Genomic DNA, 11,089 nt, shown 5'->3' on the forward strand with positions numbered 1-11,089 from the left:
ATTAACTGAAGGTTGTAGAGATGAAGATAAGACACATATCTAAAATACATTCACGTAACATTTTCATAAACATTCTTGGGTAGGGCTGATGTCTTTTCCGGATGGGTGTATCTGGGCAGAGGGGGAGACAAAGGAAAAACGGGTGAAAGAAACAGGCCATGGAATTCATTTGCAATCCTTATCACAACTAGTGATGTGCACCGGACATTTTTTGGGTTTTGGGTTTTGGTTTTGGATTCGGTTCCGCGGCCGTGTTTTGGATTCGGACGCGTTTTGCCAAAACCTCCCTGAAATTTTTTTCTCGGATTCGGGTGTGTTTTGGATTCGCTTTTTTTTTTACAAAAACCCCTCAAAAACAGCTTAAATCATAGAATTTGGGGGTCATTTTGATCCCATAGTATTATTAACCTCAATAACCATAATTTACACTCATTTTCAGTCTATTCTGAACACCTCAGACCTCACAATATTATTTTTAGTCCTAAAATTTGCACCGAGGTCGCAGGATGGCTAAGCTAAGCGACACAAGTGGCCGACACAAACACCTGGCCCATCTAGGAGTGGCACTGCAGTGTCAGGCAGGATGGTACTTCAAAAAAATAGTCCCCAAACAGCACATGATGCAAAGAAAAAAAGAGGCGCAATGAGGTAGCTGTGTGACTAAGCTAAGCGACACAAGTGGCCGACAGAAACACCTGGCCCATCTAGAAATGGCACTGCAGTGTCAGACAGGATGGCACTTCAAAAAATAGTCCCCAAACAGCACATGATACAAAGAAAAAAAGAGGCGCAATGAGGTAGCTGTGTGACTAAGCTAAGCGACCCAAGTGTCCGACACAAACACCTGCCCATCTAGGAGTGGCACTGCAGTGTCAGACAGGATGGCAGATTAAAAAAATAGTCCCCAAACAGCACATGATGCAAAGAAAAAAAGAGGCGCAATGAGGTAGCTGTGTGACTAAGCTAAGTGACCCAAGTGGCCGACACAAACACCTGGCCCATCTAGGAGTGGCACTGCAGTGTCAGGCAGGATGGCACTTCAAAAAAATAGTCCACAAACAGCACATGATGCAAAGAAAAAAAGAGGCGCAATGAGGTAGCTGTGTGACTAAGCTAAGCAACCCAAGTGGCCGACACAAACACCTGGCCCATCTAGGAGTGGCACTGCAGTGTCAGACAGGATGGCACTTCAAAAAAATTGTCCCCAAACAGCACATGATGCAAAGAAAAATGAAAGAAAAAAGAGGTGCAAGATGGAATTGTCCTTGGGCCCTCCCACCCACCCTTATGTTGTATAAACAGGACATGCACACTTTAACGAACCCATCATTTCAGCGACAGGGTCTGCCACACGACTGTGACTGAAATGACTGGTTGGTTTGGGCCCCCACCAAAAAAGAAGCAATCAATCTCTCCTTGCACAAACTGGCTCTACAGAGGCAAGATGTCCACCTCATCATCATCCTCCGATTCCTCACCACTTTCACTGTGTACATCCCCCTCCTCACAGATTATTAATTCGTCCCCACTGGAATCCACCATCTCAGGTCCCTGTGTACTTTCTGGAGGCAATTGCTGCTGGTGAATGTCTCCACGGAGGAATTGATTATAATTAATTTTGATGAACATCATCTTCTCCACATTTTCTGGATGTAACCTCGTACGCCGATTGCTGACAAGGTGAGCGGCTGCACTAAACACTCTTTCGGAGTACACACTGGAGGGAGGGCAACTTAGGTAGAATAAAGCCAGTTTGTGCAAGGGCCTCCAAATTGCCTCTTTTTCCTGCCAGTATACGTACGGACTGTCTGACGTGCCTACTTTGATGCGGTCACTCATATAATCCTCCACCATTCTTTCAATGGTGAGAGAATCATATGCAGTGACAGTAGACGAAATGTCAGTAATCGTTGGCAGGTCCTTCAGTCCGGACCAGATGTCAGCACTCGCTCCAGACTGCCCTGCATCACCGCCAGCGGGTGGGCTCGGAATTCTTAGCCTTTTCCTCGCACCCCCAGTTGCGGGAGAATGTGAAGGAGGAGATGTTGACGGGTCACGTTCCGCTTGACTTGACAATTTTCTCACCAGCAGGTCTTTGAACCTCTGCAGATTTGTGTCTGCCGGAAAGAGAGATATAACGTAGGTTTTAAATCTAGGATCGAGCACGGTGGCCAAAATGTAGTGCTCTGATTTCAACAGATTGACCACCCGTGAATCCCGGTTAAGCGAATTAAGGGCTCCATCCACAAGTCCCACATGCCTAGCAGAAACGCTCTGTTTTAGCTCCTCCTTCAATGTCTCCAGCTTCTTCTGCAAATGCCTGATGAGGGGAATGACCTGACTCAGGATGGCAGTGTCTGAACTGACTTCACGTGTGGCAAGTTCAAAGGGTTGCAGAACCTTGCACAACGTTGAAATCATTCTCCACTGCACTTGAGTCAGGTGCATTCCCCCTCCTTTGCCTATATCGTGGGCAGATGTATAGGATTGAATGGCCTTTTGCTGCTCCTCCATCCTCTGAAGCATATAGAGGGTTGAATTCCACCTCGTTACCACCTCTTGCTTCAGATGATGGCAGGGCAGGTTCAGGAATGTTTGGTGGTGCTCCAGTGTTCGGCACGCGGTGGCTGAATGCCGAAAGTGGCCCGCAATTCTTCGGGCCACCGACAGCATCTCTTGCACGCCCCTGTCGTTTTTTAAATAATTCTGCACCACCAAATTCAATGTATGTGCAAAACATGGGACGTGCTGGAATTTGCCCAGATGTAATGCACGCACAATATTGGTGGCGTTGTCCGATGTCACAAATCCCCAGGAGAGTCCAATTGGGGTAAGCCATTCTGCGATGATCTTCCTCAGTTTCTGTAAGAGGTTGTCAGCTGTGTGCCTCTTCTGGAAAGTGGTGATACAAAGCGTAGCCTGCCTAGGAACGAGTTGGCGTTTGCGAGATGCTGCTACTGGTGCTGCCGCTGCTGTTCTTGCTGCGGGAGGCAATACATCTACCCAGTGGGCTGTCACAGTCATATAGTCCTGAGTCTGCCCTGCTCCACTTGTCCACATGTCCGTGGTTAAGTGGACATTGGGTACAACTGCATTTTTTAGGACACTGATGACTCTTTTTCTGAGGTCTGTGTACATTTTCGGTATCGCCTGCCTAGAGAAATGGAACCTAGATGGCATTTGGTACCGGGGACACAGTACCTCAATCAAGTCTCTAGTTGCCTCTGAATTAACGGTGGATACCGGAACCACGTTTCTCACCGCCCAGGCTGCCAAGGCCTGAGTTATCCGCTTTGCAGCAGGATGACTGCTGTTATATTTCATCTTCCTCGCAAAGGACTGTTGGACAGTCAATTGCTTACTGGAAGTAGTACAAGTGGTCTTCCGACTTCCCCTCTGGGATGACGATCGACTCCCAGCAGCAACAACAGCAGCGCCAGCAGCAGTAGGCGTTACACTCAAGGATGCATCGGAGGAATCCCAGGCAGGAGAGGACTCGTCATACTTGCCAGTGACATGGCCTGCAGGACTATTGGCTTTCCTGTGTAAGGTGGAAATTGACACTGAGGGAGTTGGTGGTGTGGTTTGCAGGAGCTTGGTTACAAGAGGAAGGGATTTAGTGGTCAGTGGACTGCTTCCGCTGTCATCCAAAGTTTTTGAACTTGTCACTGACTTCTGATGAATGCGGTCCAGGTGACGTATAAGGGAGGATGTTCCTAGGTGGTTAACGTCCTTACCCCTACTTATTACAGCTTGACAAAGGCAACACACGGCTTGACACCTGTTGTCCCCATTTGTGTTGAAATAATTCCACACCGACGAGGTGATTTTTTTTTGTATTTTGACCAGGCATGTCAATGGCCATATTCGTCCCACGGACAACAGGTGTCTCCCCGGGTGCCTGACTTAAACAAACCACCTCACCATCAGAATCCTCCTTGTCAATTTCCTCCCCAGCGCCAGCAACACCCATATCCTCATCCTGGTGTACTTCAACAGTGACATCTTCAATTTGACTATCAGGAACTGGACTGCGGGTGCTCCTTCCAGCACTTGCAGGGGGCGTGCAAATGGTGGAAGGCGCAAGCTCTTCCCGTCCAGTGTTGGGAAGGTCAGGCATCGCAACTGACACAATTGGACTCTCCTTGGAGATTTGTGATTTAGAAGAACGCACAGATCTTTCCTGTGCTTTTGCCAGCTTAAGTCTTTTCATTTTTCTAGCGAGAGGATGAATGGTTCCATCCTCATGTGAATCTGAACCACTAGCCATGAACATAGGCCAGGGCCTCAGCCGTTCCTTGCCACTCCGTGTCGTAAATGGCATATTGGCAAATTTACGCTTCTCATCAGATGCTTTAAATTTAGATTTTTTGGTCATTTTACTGAACTTATGTTTTTTGGATTTTACATGCTCTCTACTATGACATTGGGCATCGGCCTTGGCAGACGACGTTGATGGCATTTCATCATCTCGGCCATGACTAGTTGCAGCAGCTTCAGCACGAGGTGGAAGTGGATCTTGATCTTTCCCTATTTTAACCTCCACATTTTTGTTCTCCATTTTTTAATGTGTGGAATTATATGCCAGTATCAATAGTAATGGCTTACTACTATATATACTGCGCACAACTGAAATGCACCACAGGTATGGATGGATAGTATACTTGACGACACAGAGGTAGGTAGAGCAGTGGCCTACTGTACCGTACTGCTATATATTATATACTGGTGGTCAGCAAACTGTGCAAAAAGGAAATGCACCACAGGTATGGATGGATAGTATACTTGACGACACAGAGGTAGGTACAGCAGTGGCCTACTGTACCGTAATGCTATATATTATATACTGGTGGTCAGCAAACTGTGCAAAACTGAAATGCACCACAGGTATGGATGGATAGTATACTTGACGACTGTTAGGTTCCTGGTGCTCAGAACAAGGGAGATGTTGCGTAGTGAGTCCTGAGCACCAGAACGTGACACTGAAATAAGGTGTGGTGTGGAAATAGCCCCTAGCACCCTACCTCCGTTGTTTCACCCATGTGGTCCGTTCACGCCTGAGTGACTATGGTTTCTTGGGCCCACGGCAGCCGCGTTTGAAGGGCGGATTAGGTCTGCCCAACTCCGATGCCCCCAGGTCTTAGATTGAGACAAGGCGTGAACCGAGACAGGATAATAACAAGGGGACCTCTAGCTAAAACAACAGAAAGCTAGGGGCTACTAACTACCCTAAAACTAAATATATGTGCTGCACGCTGCCAAAGGAAAAGAACAACCAAGGAAATGCTGTCCACTCGCTGACACAATACTGTTGTGTACCGGCGGTGACAGCATAAGCAGAACCCTCTGCAAAACACCAGTAACAAAATATAACCAAAGAATACTGCGGCCTAGGCCGACGGACGCGGCAAAGCCGCTACTCACGGAACCGGTACAAACACTGGCAAACGGACAGGAACCCCCAATGTAGCCGACACAGACTCTCAGAACCGGAGGACAGGCAGAATCCCAAACGACAGACCGGTGCACACCAAGAAGCCAGAAACTCGACTAGGCACAGACAAAGCCATAGGACTTCTGGACAGGAACACTTCACGGCAGGACACAGGAACCGACACAGGAATCGACACAGGAACCAACACTGGAAGCAGCTAGACAGACACTGCTAGACAGGAGCTCAGGAACTGGCAGGGACTAGCTCAGAACGCAAGAACTCTGGAAGTCTAGAAACCTGGAAATATCACCAGCGTCTGTGAATTGCACTGAGCCAGCATATAACAGAGAGTCTTAATTAATTATGTCGTGCAGCTACCCTGCTGCACAACTGAGAGGTGCAATCAACAGACAGGTGAGGCTGAACACATGGGAACAAGCTGCAATTACACAGACTCACCCCTGGCAGCAAACAAGAATATTCTTAAACCAGAGCAACGGGAAAACCTGGCCTGCAAGACAACTATAAACATAAAATAGGAATGAACCACTACCTGTGGTTCATAACAGTACCCTTTCCTTAAGGGTGAACTCCGAACACCCCATGACACCCACGGGGAACATGAACAGAAGTATAACATAAAATACATAACCAAAAATGCAAAACAGGAATGAGCCACAGCCGTGGCTCATAACATTACCCCCCCCCCCTTGAGGAGGGGTCAAAGGACCCCAAAATTCAGACTTTCCAAAACAAGGGATACAAAAAAAAAACCAAAAAAAAAAAAAACCTGACACACTGGTCTAACAGAAACAAGCTGTGACAACAGCTTGTAACGGTGCCCCCCCCCCCCCCCCCCTTGACGGTGGCCACTGGACACAAGACAAGAAAATAAAAAAAATCTTTTTTTTTTTTTTTAACAAGGCAAGAGTCAATAATCATTTCTCTTTCTTCTTCTTCTTCTTCTTCTTCTTCTTCTTCTTCTTCTTCTTTTTACAAAGTTATTGAGGTCTGACCAAGGTAATTCCCCAAACATTGTCTGAACTGATGGTACCTCCCAGCAAGGCTGGGTTCAAATCAGAGATTGGTTTCTTAACCTTGGGAGCTGAACTTTCAGGCAAAGTACTACTATTAGAAGAAGAGAGAAAAGCACATCCTGCAGTCAAAACAACGGGCTGAGACTCTTGTGCCGAATTTACAGAATACGGTGAACTCTCAGCAGATAAGACGGGTGACCTAGAGGAACCTGAACCAATTTCTTTGGAACCATATCTCTTAATAACTGCATCACTGAATGCCGGGGGATCCTGAAGAATGGGATCTTCAGCTTTCATTAGGCTTGTTGCCCACTCAAAAGGCTCTCCTCTAAAGGAATATATCAGATAGAGCACAAGGTTCTCTGAAGTGATGCCCAGAAATGGTCTAAACAACAAAATGGTGTAATAGTGTTTGTAAAGCACCAGAAATTGGACTAAGTCCCCATCAAAGATTATAGATGTTGAGATATCAACAGAGTCAGGATCTGCTTCCTTCCCATTTGACTGACTAGAGTGCTTTGCTAGGACCTGGTCACTATTGACCTTACTCGAGGCTAAGACTTTCTGAACCCCACCTGGGGCAGTTACTTTCTGAACCCCACCTGGGGCAGTGACCCTCGGAACCCCACCTGGGGCAGTGGCCCTCGGAACCTCACCTGGGGCAGTGGCCCTCGGAACCCCACCTGGGGTAGTGACTTTCTGAACCCCACCCGGGGCAGTGACTTTCTGAACCCCACCCGGGGCAGTGACTTTCTGAACCCCACCCGGGGCAGTGGCCTCCAGGAACCCCGCTGGGGCAGTGGCCTCCGGGAACCCCGCTGGGGCAGTGGCCTCCGGGAACCCCCCGCTGGGGCCAGAACCTCGGATTCTTTTACTGGGACCGGGCAGTCGGCCTCCCTCACTGGGACCGGGCCGTCGGCCTCCCTCACTGGGACCGAGCCGTCGGCCTCCCTCACTGGGACCGAGCCGTCGGCCTCCCTCACTGGGACCGAGCCATCGGCCTCCCTCACTGGGACCAAGCCGTCGGCCTCCCTCTCTGAGTCGATAATTATCGAAACTTCTCCCGGGACTATGACTTCCGGGACTTTTGCTGAAGCTATAACCTTCAGAACCTCCACTAACGCTATGCCTCTTGAGTCCTTTCCTGGGGAAGCGATTTCTAGACCCTTCTTTGGGGCTTTGTCTCTCGAGACCCCACTTGGGGATATTATTTCAAAGATCCCTTCTGGGGTTTTGCTTCTCGAGTTCCCTTCTAGAACTATGGTTTTAGACACCTTCTCTGGAACTGCGCTTTTCAAGTCTCTACCTGGGGTAACAGCTTCTGAGACCCCTTCTGGTATTGACACCTGAGCTATAATATTCGATGTCCCTCTATAACCTAGAGCATCGGGTACCGCTCCAGGACCCTGGGCATCGGGCACCACTCCAGGACCCTGGGCATCGGGCACCGCTCCAGGACCCTGGGCATTGGGCACCACTCCAGGACCCTGGGCATCGGGCACCACTCCAGGACCCTGGGCATCGGGCACCACTCCAGGACCCCGGGCATCGGGCACCACTCCAGGGGCTTGCAATTCTGCTTCAACAGGAAAATCAAGAGAGGAGAGAAACATTCTCCTTTGGTTCCTGAATCTATAATGGGGCTCCCTAGCCCAAGGACCCCAATTATAGGACAAAGTGCTTTTTAGTGTGGGTTGTATGACAAGTACCTCTGCCACAGTGGAGACAGGAGTAGGTCTTGTATCCTGACTAAACGTGGCCAGAGGGCAGGACTTGTCGCCACACTTTGGCTTGCGCAACTCACAGGTCTGCAGATAGTGGCCTAAACCCCCACAATATAGGCATAAATCTAAGTTTCTGCGACGCAGACGCTCGTCTTCTGAGAGCCTGGGCCGCAGAAAACTTTTAAACCTTTTCTCTTTAATTAAACCTGAGGATTCACTTGTCACCATACTGTGAGCAAGAGTCTCTTTATAGGATGAACTCTCAACAACTTCTGGCAAAATAAGCTAAATTTTGGTCAGAAGGTTTTGCAGTTGCTTTAAGGATTGCTGCAAAACTTCCAGCCGCTCAGGTTTCAAAGCACTGAAAGCAGAGTTCAGGGCTGAGAGAGATGCTTGCATAGTAGGCATAGGAGGATTTCAAACTAGACAAGACAAGACACGATTCTAGACACGATTCTAAGACAAGATTCTAGACAAGATTCACCACTCCAGGACCCTGGGCATCGGGCACCACTCCAGGACCCTGGGCATCGGGCACCACTCCAGGACCCCGGGCATCGGGCACCACTCCAGGGGCTTGCAATTCTGCTTCAACAGGAAAATCAAGAGAGGAGAGAAACATTCTCCTTTGGTTCCTGAATCTATAATGGGGCTCCCTAGCCCAAGGACCCCAATTATAGGACAAAGTGCTTTTTAGTGTGGGTTGTGTGACAAGTACCTCTGCCACAGTGGAGACAGGAGTAGGTCTTGTATCCTGACTAAACGTGGCCAGAGGGCAGGACTTGTCGCCACACTTTGGCTTGCGCAACTCACAGGTCTGCAGATAGTGGCCTAAACCCCCACAATATAGGCATAAATCTAAGTTTCTGCGACGCAGACGCTCGTCTTCTGAGAGCCTGGGCCGCAGAAAACTTTTAAACCTTTTCTCTTTAATTAAACCTGAGGATTCACTTGTCACCATACTGTGAGCAAGAGTCTCTTTATAGGATGAACTCTCAACAACTTCTGGCAAAATAAGCTAAATTTTGGTCAGAAGGTTTTGCAGTTGCTTTAAGGATTACTGCAAAACTTCCAGCCGCTCTGGTTTCAAAGCACTGAAAGCAGAGTTCAGGGCTGAGAGAGATGCTTGCATAGTAGGCATAGGAGGATTTCAAACTAGACAAGACAAGACACGATTCTAGACACGATTCTAAGACAAGATTCTAGACAAGATTCTTAGACAATATTCTTAGACAAGATTCTAGACATGATTCCAGACATGATTCTAAGACAAGATTCTAAGACAAGATTCTAGACAAGATTCTTAGACAAGATTCTAGACAAGACAAGACTGGACTGGATTTTTAAACTAGACAAGACAAGACTGGGCTGGATTTTTAAACACCGGACTGGATTCTGCACACTGAATTCTAGACAGGACTGGATTTTTAAACACCGGACTGGATTCCGCACACTGAATTCTAGACAGGACTGGATTCTAAACACCGGACTGGATTCTGCACACTGAATTCTAGACAGGACTGGATTCTAGACAAGACACTGGACTGGGCCAAAAAAGAAAAAGCTTTATTTCTTTTTTGTTGTATGGCTGGTGATAATGTTAGGTTCCTGGTGCTCAGAACAAGGGAGATGTTGCGTAGTGAGTCCTGAGCACCAGAACGTGACACTGCAATAAGGTGTGGTGTGGAAATAGCCCCTAGCACCCTACCTCCGTTGTTTCACCCGTGTGGTCCGTTCACGCCTGAGTGACTATGGTTTCTTGGGCCCACGGCAGCCGCGTTTGAAGGGCGGATTAGGTCTGCCCAACTCCGATGCCCCCAGGTCTTAGATTGAGACAAGGCGTGAACCGAGACAGGATAATAACAAGGGGACCTCTAGCTAAAACAACAGAAAGCTAGGGGCTACTAACTACCCTAAAACTAAATATATGTGCGGCACGCCGCCAAAGGAAAAGAACAACCAAGGAAATGCTGTCCACTCGCCGACACAATACTGTTGTGTACCGGCGGTGACAGCATAAGCAGAACCCTCTGCAAAACACCAGTAACAAAATATAACCAAAGAATACTGTGGCCTAGGCCGACGGACGCGGCAAAGCCGCTACTCACGGAACCGGTACAAACACTGGCAAACGGACAGGAACCCCCAATGTAGCCGACACAGACTCTCAGAACCGGAGGACAGGCAGAATCCCAAACGACAGACCGGTGGACACCAAGAAGCCAGAAACTCGACTAGGCACAGACAAAGCCACAGGACTTCTGGACAGGAACACTTCACGGCAGGACACAGGAACCGACACAGGAATCGACACAGGAACCAACACTGGAAGCAGCTAGACAGACACTGCTAGACAGGAGCTCAGGAACTGGCAGGGACTAGCTCAGAACGCAATAACTCTGGAAGTCTAGAAACCTGGAAATATCACCAGCGTCTGTGAATTGCACTGAGCCAGCATATAACAGAGAGTCTTAATTAATTATGTCGTGCAGCTGCCCTGCTGCACAACTGAGAGGTGCAATCAACAGACAGGTGAGGCTGAACACATGGGAACAAGCTGCAATTACACAGACTCACCCCTGGCAGCAAACAAGAATATTCTTAAACCAGAGCAACGGGAAAACCTGGCCTGCAAGACAACTATAAACATAAAATAGGAATGAACCACTACCTGTGGTTCATAACAGTACCCTTTCCTTAAGGGTGAACTCCGAACACCCCATGACACCCACGGGGAACATGAACAGAAGTATAACATAAAATACATAACCAAAAATGCAAAACAGGAATGAGCCACAGCCGTGGCTCATAACAACGACACAGAGGTAGGTACAGCAGTGGCCTTCTGTACCGTACTCCTATATATTATATACTGGTGGTCAGCAAAATTATGC

The sequence above is a fragment of the Pseudophryne corroboree genome, chromosome 7 (assembly GCF_028390025.1).
Source record: "Pseudophryne corroboree isolate aPseCor3 chromosome 7, aPseCor3.hap2, whole genome shotgun sequence".
Taxonomy (NCBI): domain Eukaryota; kingdom Metazoa; phylum Chordata; class Amphibia; order Anura; family Myobatrachidae; genus Pseudophryne; species Pseudophryne corroboree.